Source organism: Zophobas morio, unplaced genomic scaffold (assembly GCF_036711695.1).
Source record: "Zophobas morio isolate AGI-343-1 ecotype UQ-CSIRO unplaced genomic scaffold, CSIRO_AGI_Zmor_V1 ptg000022l, whole genome shotgun sequence".
Lineage (NCBI taxonomy): Eukaryota > Metazoa > Arthropoda > Insecta > Coleoptera > Tenebrionidae > Zophobas > Zophobas morio.
The window spans coordinates 652,116-665,604 of NW_026972127.1; the positions used below are offsets into that span (position 1 = coordinate 652,116).

Here is a 13,489-nt window from a genome sequence, read left to right on the forward strand (position 1 = left end):
AAACTTCCACTAACCTCGAACTTCCGATCTATTAAAACTTAAAACTTTTATATTGATCTCAAAAGACCAAAATTTCCTACATTCTTCTATATGCTTGAAAGCTGAAATATTGAATTTGGAATTTTTAAATCCCGAAAGCTTGATGTTGCTCCTGAAGCTTAGATTCTTAAAATTTAATTAATGTGTTTATTTTTACATAAATCTTATGGTCCCAATATTAACTTCAGTGTTGTGGCGTTATTAAAATACTTTAAAATCTACACCCATAAAAATCGAAAGCTTAAATTTCTTTGCCTTTTAATTCTCAAAGCTCAGGTTTTAATCTCAAAGTTTCTACTAATCTCGAACTTTCAATTTATTAAAACTTAAACCTTTTACCTGAATCTCAAAAGCTCGAGACATCCTAGATTATTCTCTTAGTTTGGATTTTGAAATTTAAAATTTTGAATTTTTAAATCCAGAAAACTTGATGTTGTCCCTTAAGCTCAGGTTCTTACGATTCAATTATTGCTTCTTTTACATAAATCTTATAGTTCTGATGTTAACCTCAAAGTCGTGACTTTTAATTCTAAAAGCTCACGTGTTAATCTCAAAACTTCCACTAATCTCCAATTGTCGATTTACTGAAAAATAAAACTTTTCCATTAATCTCAATGCTTAGACTTTTGAATTTCAAAATTTCATTTTTTTTTATTTCAAAGCTTGAAAGATTGCAGCTTTAAAGCTCTAATGTTGTCTTATCTAAACATTTTATATAAATTATAACGGTAATTTCAAAAATTTTATTGTCAAATTTTACATTAACCTCAATGATTTATTTCTGAATTATAAAAGCTAAAGTTTATATAATCTGAAAGCTTCCACTCATATCAAACCTTCGACTAAATAAAGTTCAAAAATTCTACACCATTCTCTAAAAAAAGATTTAAATTTGAATATTTTGATTTTTTAAATCTCAAAACATTAACACTATCTTTGAAACTCCAAATTTTAAAATTCGGACAAGGTGTTTTAAATCATAAAAGCTTCAACATTAAACCTATATTTAAAACCGTAAACACTAGTTTAGTATCTTTTTTTTGCATAACAATCTTAAAATTTGTACTCAAAAAAGCTCAATATTTTTAATAATATCAGTGCTTTGTATTTTCATTCTATAAAATTACTGCCCAAATCTTCCACATTTCGATATTAATCTTTTTTAAATTTCAAAACTTTGGCGTCAGCCTTAAATTGGCGAAAATGTTGTGATTTGACGCCATAATAAAATATTTTAAAATCTACATTCATGACAACTCAAAAACTTCAAATATTTTGTCTTTTTATTCTAAAAGCTCAGATACTAATCTCAAAACTTCCACTAATTTCGAACTTTTTATTTAGTAAAACTCAAAACTTTTACATTTATCTCAATGCTTTAAAAGTTTTGAATCTCAAAACGCCATTTTTTTATTTCGAAGTCTCAAATCGTTCAGCTTTAAAGCTCCAATATTGTCTTGTCTAAACATTTTTACATAAAGTTTAACGCTAGTTTCAAATTTTGAATCACGTAATGCCAAATTTCACATTAGTCCCAATGCTTTGTTTTTTAATTATAAAAGCTTATACTTAATCTGAAAGCTTCCACTAATATCAAAAATGTTTACACTATCGATTTAAATTGTAAAAGCTTCAACATTAATCCTGACTTGCTTTTTACATTGAAATCTCTAAACGCTTGTTTAGTATCTTTGTTTCCACCGCAATGTTAAAACTTTGATTCAAAAAAGCTCAATATTTACAATAACATCAATCCTTTGCCTTAATTCTCAAAGCTTACACTTAAAATCTTCCACGTTTTGATATTCATAGCTCCAAGAGTTAAAAATTTGAATAATCTTGCACCACAAAATTATTAAAGCTCAAAGTTCAATAAAAAAAAAATATATATTAATAACACAACCCACCCCCACGAGCTTTACCTGGAGGCAAACGTCAAAACAACCCCTCACAAATTTCCGCGTTAATTCGGCCGCCCAAAACAAATCAACCCCTATCCCGTTCACTAATAAATCGATCACCCCTCACCCACTCATACCAAATTAAAATGGTAACAATTTCCCAATCGCGATAACCCTCATTAATAAACAATGTCAATAACACACACCTCTCGAAAATCCCGCCACACCCGTACCCTCAGCCAGTAAATTTTACAAACGCCCGGCTATTAAAAACAAATCGAACTTGACCGGAATAATCCCGTAATAAATTACCCGGCGCACGCCACTGTATTAAAATCGCGCGACTTTTTTTCTCAATAATTCCTCAGGCGAATTTCCCGACGTTGATTTATGGACGGTCCAATAAAGTTGTTCTAAATAAATTCGTCCCATTATTTGCTCATTAGCGCGAAAGGGAATGGACGTTACCGGGGCTCTTGATTGCCCATAAAATCGCCGAAAAGAATAATAACAGAGGGATGTTATCGGAAGATCGAAACTGCGCTCGAGGGTGGGATCGATAACATTACGCCGGAGATAATGTGTGGACAGGAACGTGAAATTTAGTGATAAAAAATGGGGAAATTGGGGGCTATTGCGTGGAATCCATTAAAAAAATTGGGTTGGTGATGTGGGTCTGATTATAATTGGTACGGATAAAAGGTTGCAGACATGTCGGACTAGTGGCAGTGATACGTTACGGAATTTCTATGGAGAATGTCAGACTGAAAGACAAAATGAGAGTTGTGTAAATATTTAAGCTTGATGGACAGGGATACAGCGCGTTCTGTAAATTTATAACCAGATACAATTAAATAAATTCTCGTTAGTTAGGTTTTGAAACTGAAAAATTACGGGAACATGCACTTTTTCGACCGACCTCTAGAGATTATGAATTCCGCCCAGAAGGTAACTTCTTTAACTCCGGGACACTTTTATTGCCACTTCATCATAACTAGCCCTCCTTTTGTCACAATTACGGTAGTCGTAAGGTAGATCTATACTCAAAAAGATGATCATTTTATTTTATACTCCTAGTGGTCAAAAATTTTAAATAAACCGACGTTGTTTTGGCCGCAAAAGAAAATTATTATTTAAGTGGATAAACTATCATTAATAAATATTCCTGTAAACCTTGAGGCTCTCTAAACACACAAAGGTGGGAATGGCATAATCCGCTTATAACGTCTGTAGTTTTACAATAGACTGTTAAACTCTTAAAGTAGCCTGACACTAATATAGCTTATGAATAAAACTTGTTACAAAATTAGTAAAGGCATAACTAATAGACTATTTGTTGCATAATTTACTGACTCATTTCTCATTTGTGTGCTAATTTTATGCACAATTTTTCCTCACCTCGGGCAGCTTTAAATCAGTTTGTTTATCTTGTCTTATGGGCACTTTTATTTATAGTTTCACTTTTTAAATATAGGCCACGCTTTATTTATTGGTAAAGAGATTAGTAGACAGTAAAAGCTGGTTTCAATGACACAACAATAGGGATTATACAGTCGCCCCCAAGTGTTTAATGTCAAATAAAAAAAATACTGATGTTATGTCGGTAACTAGCCAGTCTGTGCTATTTTTGGTCGAGGAAGCACATCATATGACCACTATACCAAAACATATAACAAAACCAACAAACTTTGATCATCTCTTGTAAAAATTTGTCATCAGTACTTGCTAAGATAAGACTGATTTTGGCAAATGACATTTCTTCTAAGAAGAGAGAGGGTAGGTGGGCGGGGCTAGTACCTCGTAAGATAAGAGTGGTTTTGGCAAATCTCATACCCTCTAAAAAAAGGGAGGGCAAGTGGGCGGGGCTAGTTTTGTCCATTCTTACTGAAATTGTAATTAAACATGGTCATGAGCGAGAGAAATATTAACTAAAAGTTTTCTTACTAGTTATTGTGATAATGAATGTGTTGTTTAGTTGTTAAACGTAGCAAAAGAACCAATTTTAAAATCATTATAACTCCATCAAAATGAGAGAAGTATTTTTGACTATTTTTCCCAGACTCACTAGTTGATTGTTAAGAGCATAGCGGAGAGTTAATCCGCCATTTTCCGGACACCCGGTATATCTAATCGAATTGTTCTGTTTAAATAACTTAAGTCAGCGTTTTTGTGTTTTTAAGGGTTTCAAATAATCTTGGGTCAGCAGCGGTACCTATTATTTTTTTTTTTTTTAAATCTAGCGGGCGGGTTGTTTTTTTTTCTGAAAGCATTTTAAAAAAATCTCGGAGGTTTCTATTTTTTTTTTTAATTTAAAAGAATCTCTTTAGTTTTTTCAAGAATTCTAGAAAAATCTCAGGGGCCCTTAGTGTTGTTTTTTTTTTAAGAAATATAGGTATAGAATCTCAGGAACCCCTGGTGTTTTTTTTTTTAATTTATATGAAACTGCACCCTCTTGCACTCTTTGAAAAAATTTAAAAGAATTTCGGAAGTTCCTGGTGTGTTTTTTAGAATTTAAATGAATATCAGTTTCCGGATCTGATTTTAAAAAAATTCGGGGAGCCCAAGTTTTTTTTGTAAGAATTTTGAAACAATCTTGGGGGTCGTAGTTTTTTTTATTTTAAAAAATTTAAAAGAATCTCGGAAGCAACTACTATTTTTTTAAGGATTTACAAGAAACTACGGTCTCTCTAGTATTTTTTTTAAGAATTTAAACAATTTCGGGTGACCCTACTGTTTTATTTTTGAAAGAATTTGAAAGAATCTAGGCGACCGCTTATGTTTTTTTTTTTTCTATAAAGATTTGAACAATCCAAGGCTCCTTTTTTTATTTAAAAGATCTCTGGTGTTTTTAAAGAATTTTTTAAAGGAATATCAATGGATTTAATAGTTTTTTTTTAAGAATTCAAGAAGAACCTCAGGGATCCCTAGTGTTTTTTATGAAAATTTAAAAGAATCTTGGGGGTTTCGAGTGATGTTTTCTTTTTTTAATATAAATTATTAAAGTCGTGAATCTCTTGCATTTTTTGAAAGAATTTAAAAGAATGTCGGAACCCCTAAAGATTTTTTAAGAATTTAGAAGAACTCGCAGACTCTGTGTTTTATTTTTGAAAGAAGTTACGAACTTGAAAGAATCTCGAAGGCCTCTAGTGGTTTTTTAAAGAATCTAAAAGAATCTCGCGGGCTCATATATTTTTTTTTAATTTAAAAGAATCCTAAGGGCTCCTAATTTTTTTTTTAAGAATTCAAGGACAATTTCAGGGGTCCCTGGTGTTTTTTATAAGAATTTAAAAGAATCTCGGGGCTCCAAGTGTTTTTTTTTTAATTGAAAAAATCTCGGAAACCTCTAGTGTTTTTTTTTTTTTTCTTTTTAATTTATATTAAACTCGAGAATCTCTTGCATTTTTTAAAAGAATTTAAAAGAATGTTGGGACCCCTAATGATTTTAATTAAGTATTTATATGAAACTGGTGACTCTCAAGTGTTTTTTTAAGCATTTAAAAGAACTCTTTGTGCTTTATTTTTGAAAGAATTTAAGAATTTGAAAGAACTTCGCAAGTCTCTAGTAGTTTTTTAAAGAATCTAAAAGAATTTCAGGGCTCCTATTTTTTTTTAATTTAAAAGAATTTCCTATGTTTTTAAAGATATTTTTAAAAGAATCCTAGAGGCTCCTAATAGTTCTTTTTTAAGAATTCAAGAACAATCCAGGGGACCCCTAATGTCTTTTCTTTTTAATTGATATTAAACTGGTGAATCTGCACTTTTTGGAAGAATTTAAAAGAATGTCGAGAGTCCTAACGATTTTAATTACGTATTTATGTGAAACTGGTGACTCTACTGTTTTTTTAAGAATTTAAGATAACTCACGGACTCTTTGTGCTTTATTTTTTAAAGAATTTGAAAATTTGAAAGAATCTCACAGGCCTCTAGTGGTTTTTTAAAGAATCTGAAAGAATCTCGGGGGCTCCTACTTTTTTTTAATTTAACAGGATTTCCTCTGTTTTCAAAGATTTTTTTTTAATACAAGGACAATCTCAAGGACCCCTAGTGTTTTTATAAGAATTTAAAAAAAATCTCGTAAACCCCTAATGTTTTTTCTTTTTAATTTATATTAAACTCGCGAATCTCTTACATTTTTTGAAAGAATTTAAAAGAATGTCTAGGCTCCTAACGATTTTAATTAAGTAAGTATTTATATGAAACTGGTGACTCTTTGGCGTTTTTTTTGTTAAGAATTTAAAAGAACTCACGGACTCTGCGTTTTATTTCTGAAAGAATAGAAACATTTGAAAGAATCTCGCAGGCCTCTAGCGGTTTTTGAAAGAATCTCGCAGGATTGTAGCGGTTTTTTTAAAGAATCTAAAAGAATCTCCGGGGCTCCTATTATTATTTTTTTTTATATTAAAAGAATCTCGGAGGTTCCTATTTTTTTTTAATTTAACAGATCCTCAGTTTTCAAAGATGTTTTTTATTAATTCAAGGACAATCTCAAGGGCCCCTAGTGTTTTTTATAAGAATTTAAAAGAATCTCGTAAACCCCTAATGTTTTTTCTTTTTAATTTATATTAAACTCGTGAATCTCTTGCATCTTTTGAAAGAATTTAAAAGAATGTCTGGACCTCTAATGATTTTAATTAAGTATTTATATGAAACGTGACTTTCTAGAGTTTTTTTAGCATTTAAAAGAACTCTTTGTGCTTTATTTTTGAAAGAATTTAAGAATTTCAAAGAACCTCGCAAGTCTCTAGTAGTTTTTTAAAGACTCTAAAAAAATCTCGGGGCTCCTATTCTTGTTTTTATTTAAAAGAATTTCCTATGTTTTTAAAGATGTTTTTAAAAAAATCCTAGGGGCTCCTAATAGTTTTTTTTTTAAGAATTCAAGGACAATCCCAGGGGCCCTTTGTGTTTTTTAGAAGAATTTGAAAGAAAATCGGGAACCCCTAATGTTTTTTCTTTTTAATTTACATTAAACTCGTGAATCTCTTGCATTTTTTTTAAGAATCTCGCAGGCCTCTAGCGGTTTTTTAAAGAATATAAAAGAATCTCCGGGGCTCCTATTATTATTTTTTTTTTAATTTAAAAGAATCACGGAGGTTCATATATATATATATATATTTTATTTAAAAGAATCTCTCCAGTTTTTTCAAGAATTCAAGAAGAATCTCAGGGCCCTTGGTGTGTATTTTTTTAAGAATTGAAAAGAACACTCGGACTCTTTGTGTTTTATTTTTGAAAGAGCCTCGCAAGTCTCTGGTAGTTTTTTAAAGAATTTAAGAGAATCTCGGGACTCCTATTCTTTTTTTTTTATTTAAAAGAATTGCCTATGTTTTTAAAGATGTTTTTAAAAGAATCCTAGGAGCTCCTAATAGTTTTTTTTTAAGAATTCAAGGACAATCCCAGGGGCCCTTTGTGTTTTTTATAAGAATTTGAAAGAAAATCGGGAACCCCTAATGTTTTTTCTTTTTAATTTACATTAAACTCGTGAATCTCTTGCATTTTTTGAAAGAATCTCGCAGGCCTCTAGCGATTTTTTAAAGAATCTAAAAGAATCTCCGGGGCTCCTATTATTATTATTTTTTTAATTTAAAATTATCTCGGAGGTTCCTATTTTTTTTTATTATTTAAAAGAATCTCTTCAGGTTTTTCAAGAATTTAAGAAGAATCTCAGGGGCCCTTTGTATTTTTTTTTAAGAATTGAAAAGAACTCTCGGACTCTTTGTGTTTTATTTTTTAAAGAATTCCGCAGGCCTCTAGTGGTTTTTTAAAGAATCTAAGAGTCTCGGGGGCTCCTATTTTTTTTATTTCAAAGAATTTCCTACGTTTTTAAAGATTTTTTTAAAAGAATCCTAGGAGCTCCTAATAGTTTAGTCTAACCCTTTTTAAGAATTTATATAAGAAACTTTGCCCGTTTTTTGAATTTAGAAGAATTTCGGGGAGCATAAAAAGCCCGTTTGTTTTTTTTTTTTTTTTTTTTTATTTGAAATGTAAGTATTGTGTAGTAAGTAAAACGTCAAGCAAAATTTGTCTAGTCATCCCCACCAAGAACTTGAAGACGTTATTTCAAATTTTGCATAGTAATATAACATATTTCTACATTGATGGTGTATGAATTCACCGGAAGTATCCACGTTTTCCCATAAAAAATCAAAATTGTACACTAACATATAGAAGTATTGGAATAGGGTCGATCGGACGAATGGCTACTTTAATGTTTGGTCGAAGTTTCATGACACCTGGAGTACGAAAAAGTAGGTCTCGTTTCCGTCTGTCTGTTTATTAGACATAAGTCTCCAAAACTACTGGAATGATTGTTGTCAAATTATAGCTATTTTAGGAACACCGTGTACCTAGATGCCACCACAAAATTTAGCGTTGTAATCCTATTTAATTTGTATAATAAAACGTTTTATAGGAATAATTATAAGTGAACTTGAGTCAACGGTCACTGAAACGCGTAACAGTAGCGGGTTCGAACCACTTTTTTTCGTACACTTTGACTAATATTATCCACGTCTTGTAACATAAGTATTCAAAGAAGCTGGATTTGTTGGAGTGTACCTACTTGAGGGGCGAGCGAAATTCTGTCTAAATAACTTTAGACCACTTCTCATTGTAGGTGTGAGCAAGATTATCAACACGTTTATGACATAACAATATTTCAAAGCTCAATCGTTTTCTACCAGTTAACGATTTATTTAAAAATACAGGGCGTGACAATTTTATTATAGTTCCGAAATTTTAGAAAAAAAATATTAATCAATGGTGATTGTTAACTGAAATTAATTTTTTAGGGACCCTGGTATATTTGTATTAGTTCACGTATTTCTCGTGGTAGGTAATTTCGGGGCGTATCTTTCATTAAATATTTATTGCACAAGTTTTGAGATGACGCCTAAATATTGGGGGCAGGATAAAAATGTGAATTTTAGTGAAGGTAAACAGCGACAAAGTACAAAAAGCGGCTGGGAGAGAAATCGGCCTGTTCGTATTCTACAAACTTAGGCTTGTTGCACACGAACGGTAGTTCCACCGGCCGGCAGATTTGCCGTGCCGGTAAAGAACCGGAGGGTGTTTGCACACGCTAGTCATCACAGTTGCACAGACTACACAACAGAAATAAACTATGTACAGAACCGTAATACTTCAGTTTGCAAACTAACAATTAGTCTTGCATCTCTGGCTGACTAGAAGAAAAAGGTCTGCTGGACATGTGGACGTCGATTTGCCGTAAAACGCAGACAAAGACAAAAGGGTCCCAACTTCGCAACTTCCAAACACACAAGTGTCGCATCGACACTGAGCCAGAGCGTACCTAATTCTGAAATATTGCAACAAGTGCCACCCCTGTTAAGTGCTAGTACGATCCTGAATAAAATTTTATAAAACAACAGGCATTTCAGCCGGACGTCTGCAAACCTCCATTGACTTGTATGCAATCTAATATTTTGCTCGGCGAAATGATCGGCCGGTTAGCTCGGTCGCCGGGATGTACGTCGGCGAAAATATAATATATCCGGCTGCCGGCAAAGATTTAACGGCGGAATTACCGTGATTTCTTCGTATGCAAAGTCCTGTTCTCACCAATGAAATATAATTTCATCCGGTTGTTCGACCGTCCGACAAATCTGCCGGCCGGTGGAACTACCGTTCGTGTGCAACAAGCCTTACAGTTTTTTAAAGGAGTCACAAGGCTTATTTTACAAAGTATCTAACACAAAAGGGTTCCATTAAGGGGTAAGGTACATGAATTTTGTTTGAAGTCTCATTGAACTATACTTTAAATCGATATGACAACAACTTGTGAGGGTGAAACTTAAAACAGATCGTGTGGGGTGGTTTTTCGCAACATCACCCCGATTCCAAGTACTTACGTTTTCCCGCGTATTACAATTATTTTCGAACACAAACTAGTCACAACCCTGCCAACTCCTAACTCCCAAGCCATAAATTCCCCGTTAAACCCGAAATAGCCCCGAAAATGTGTCGCCGCCGTACAACCCCTGAAAATTCACATGCGCAACATCTTGGGCCACCTCGTAATGTGCGATTATGGCCGAACACGTGAGGGTCGCACCTGCAAACCACCCCCAGTCGCTCACCCCCGGCAGCCCCATCCTGCCCCCAGCCGGCCCCTTCCAGCACTGTCCCCGCACCCAGGCGCGTAAAAATCAATATGCACCACCTCGCCGGGGGTGCGATGCAAATCCGCTCTATTTACGTACACGTATCCAAAGCCGAGAAAACAGCCCTCGAGCATGTGCGTCGGCCGGTCCGAGACACACGCACGTTAGCCCCCGGCCCAAAATCAATACCCCGCTCACGGCGCTGTCGCGGCGTTTTGACGTTTCGCGTGGGGGCGGTTTGCCGCCGCCGACTTACTCTTGGGGGCGGCTGCTGCCGGCACGTCCGTCGTTCCTGCGCTGCTAAGGTGTGCTCTTTAAGTCAGACCACTCACTGTCATGCCCGGGCACACGCGAAACACTCCACTTGTGCACTAACAACTAGCAAAACACTAGGCATCGGCCAACTACTGATGCATCTTCCTCAAAACAAAACCCGTATCGATACTGTCCCAGTGTGCCGTGTTCGCGCAGATGGGACGCCACGGGCCCGAGCGCCGCCGGAGATGCACGAGCGCGCGCGAGCCGGCCCAAAATGGCCGCCACCGGCGATACACCCTCGCGCCGCTGCGGGCGGGGGTGGTTCGCGGCGAAGGTGAGGTTTGCGCCGGGGGTGGGGGTGGGGGCCGCTTCGCCCGCTCGAAACACCAGGTAAACTAGGAAAACGTGGACTAATACTACTATAGGCGGGAAAAATCCAGAAAGCGAAAATCAGGACGAATGGAAAAGTGGAGCGGTCTGATTTGAATGTCAGGGCTCCGGGGATTTGCTTTCTGAATGCGAGGATGTTTGATTTGACGGCCTACACCTTATCTGTGCTTGTTAATTGGCTAAATGCTCCGCAAACTGGCCCCCCTCCTTCGGAAACACGCCTCCTTCATGTAGCGTAACTAGCGTAGGCGCCTACACTGGAAAAAAGTTGAAAAGTTTGTTGAAGGTGGATGATGTTGTGAGGATGACATTTAAAAAAAGTTTTAGAGAACATCTGGAAAGAGTAATTCAATACACGGAGTAAGCGTGGTTTACGGATTGAAAACCCGCGCACGGTTGGCTATGAACTTAAGAAAGTTGGCAGTTTTTAGCAATATTGTAACAGGCGAATTTATATAAAAACGAAATTTAAATTCAAATAGGAGAGTTGTTATCATCGGAAAATTATTTAGTCTTCCAGTTTTTTTCTACATACTTATATCTTATATCACAATAGAATATCAATATTTTTTTTTTATAAAATTACATACTTTACATTTGATCGACTATGTGTGAAAAAAATTTATTTATTGACCTTTTTTTTACATTATAATATTAAAATAAACTTTCAGGTCATCACCGATTAATAGCTACGGTGTTGTGTAATATAGACGATATCAGTTATAAATATGGGAAATAATACCAAACCTAAACGTTGTTCCCTGAGGGACCCCAAATTTGTAAAACATGCGATAAAAAAAACTTTTCATTCTACATAATACTAAATCCCTGAGTGTTAATTAAAATTTTCAATTTAAAGTTTAATTTAATAAATAATAATAATTAATTAAGTCATACAACACGATAATTAAAAAAACTATGTCATAAAATATTAACACAAATTTCGTTTCTTCCAGCCACTTTTTTAAAACTTCCTGTATAAGCAGTACCAAAAATCGAAGATGTCGTCGTTTTTCTTTAAGAATGTGAAAGAATTTCTTTGTTTTGTCTTTGAAAAAAATTTTAAAAGATCTTGGGAGTTTCTGGTGATTTATTTTTGAAAGATTTTGAAACAGTAGTCACCATTAGTGTCTTTATTTTAGAATCTGAACGATTCTTGGAAGCTCTTGTATTTTTCGGTACCTTTGGTTTATTTTTTTAAATGTGAAACACTCTTAGGAGTCCCTAATGTCTTATTTTGGAAAATTGTGAAAGAAACTTCTGGTGCTTTTTTTTAAATTTGAGGAAATATTAGGGATTCTGTTGGTTTATTTTTGAAAGATTTCGAAACAATCTTGGAGACACTTATTGTCATTTTTTTAAGAATACAACACAAAATTGGGAGCCCTCGTGTTTTATTTTAGAAAAAAAAAATCGAAAAAATTTTGGGCCTTCTGGTGTTTCGTCTTTGAAATCTCTAGTGTCTTTTTTGGAACACTGTGAAAGAATCTTTTGGACCCCTTTGTGTATTTTTTTTTTTTTAATTTGAAGAGATCTTGAGGGTTCCTGATTGCTTATTTTTGGAAAAGTTTGAAACAGTGTTGGAGACCATTAGTGTCGTTTTTTTTTTATTAAGAACATGATAGAATTTTCCGAAGCCGTTGTATTTTATTTTTGAAAATTTAAAAAGTTATCGGAGATCTTATTAACGTTTTGGTTCTCAAAGATTGTGAAACAATTTTGGGTGCATTTGGTTTATTTTTTTTTTTGTGAAACACTCTTAGAAGTCCTTTACGTCTCTTTTTGGAAAATTGTGAAATGATCTTTTGGCCCCTTGTTGCTTTTATTTAAATTTGAAAAAATATTAAGGTTTCTGGTGCTTTATTTTTGAAGACATTTGAAAATATTTTGGTTGAAAGCTTCTATTGTCTTTTTTTTAACTTAAAAAGATCTTACGGACTTCTGTTGGTTTATTTTTGAAAGATTTCGAAACAATCTTGGAGACACTTATTGTCATTTTTTTTAAGAATACAACAAAAAATTGGGAGCCCTCGTGTTTTATTTTAGAAAAAAAAACAAATTCGAAAAAATTTTGGGCCTTCTGGTGTTTCGTCTTTGGAATCTCTAGTGTCTTTTTTGGAAGACTGTGAAAGAATCTTTTGGCTCCCTTTGTGTATTTTTTTTTTAATTTGAAGAGATCTTGAGGGTTCCTGATTGCTTATTGTTGGAAAAGTTTGAAACAGTGTTGGAGACCCTTAGTGTCGTTTATTTTTTAAGAACATGATAGAATTTTCCGAAGCCGTTGTATTTTATTTTTGAAAGTTTAAAAAGATATCGGAGATCTTGTTAGTGTTTTGGTTCTCAGAGAATGTGAAACAATTTTGGGTGCCTTTGGTTTATTTTTTTTTTTGTGAAATACTCTTAGAAGTCCTTTACGTCTCTTTTTGGAAAATTGTGGAATGATCTTGTGGCCCCTTGTTGCTTTTATTTAAATTTGAAAAAATATTAAGGTTTCTGGTGCTTTATTTTTGAAAACATTTGAAAATATTTTGGTTGAAAGCTTCTATCGTCTTTTTTTTTTAACTTAAAAAGATCTTAGGGACTTCTGTTGGTTTATTTTTGAAAGATTTCGAAACAATCTTGGAGACACTTATTGTCATTTTTTTAAGAATATAAAAAAAAAATTAGGGACCCCTCGTGTTTTATTTTAGAAAAAAAAATCGAAAAAATTTTGGGCTTTCTGGTGTTTCATCCTTGAAAGAATTTGAAATAATTTTAAGGGTCCGCAGTGTCTTTTTTGTA

At 33.8% G+C, this 13,489-nt stretch overlaps 1 pseudogene; it reads right to left on the bottom strand.

Moving 5' to 3' along the window:
• Window positions 1-10,503, bottom strand: part of LOC135133719 (neural-cadherin-like) — a 221,691-nt pseudogene extending 211,188 nt beyond the window's left edge.
• Window positions 10,504-13,489: the final 2,986 nt, after the last annotated feature.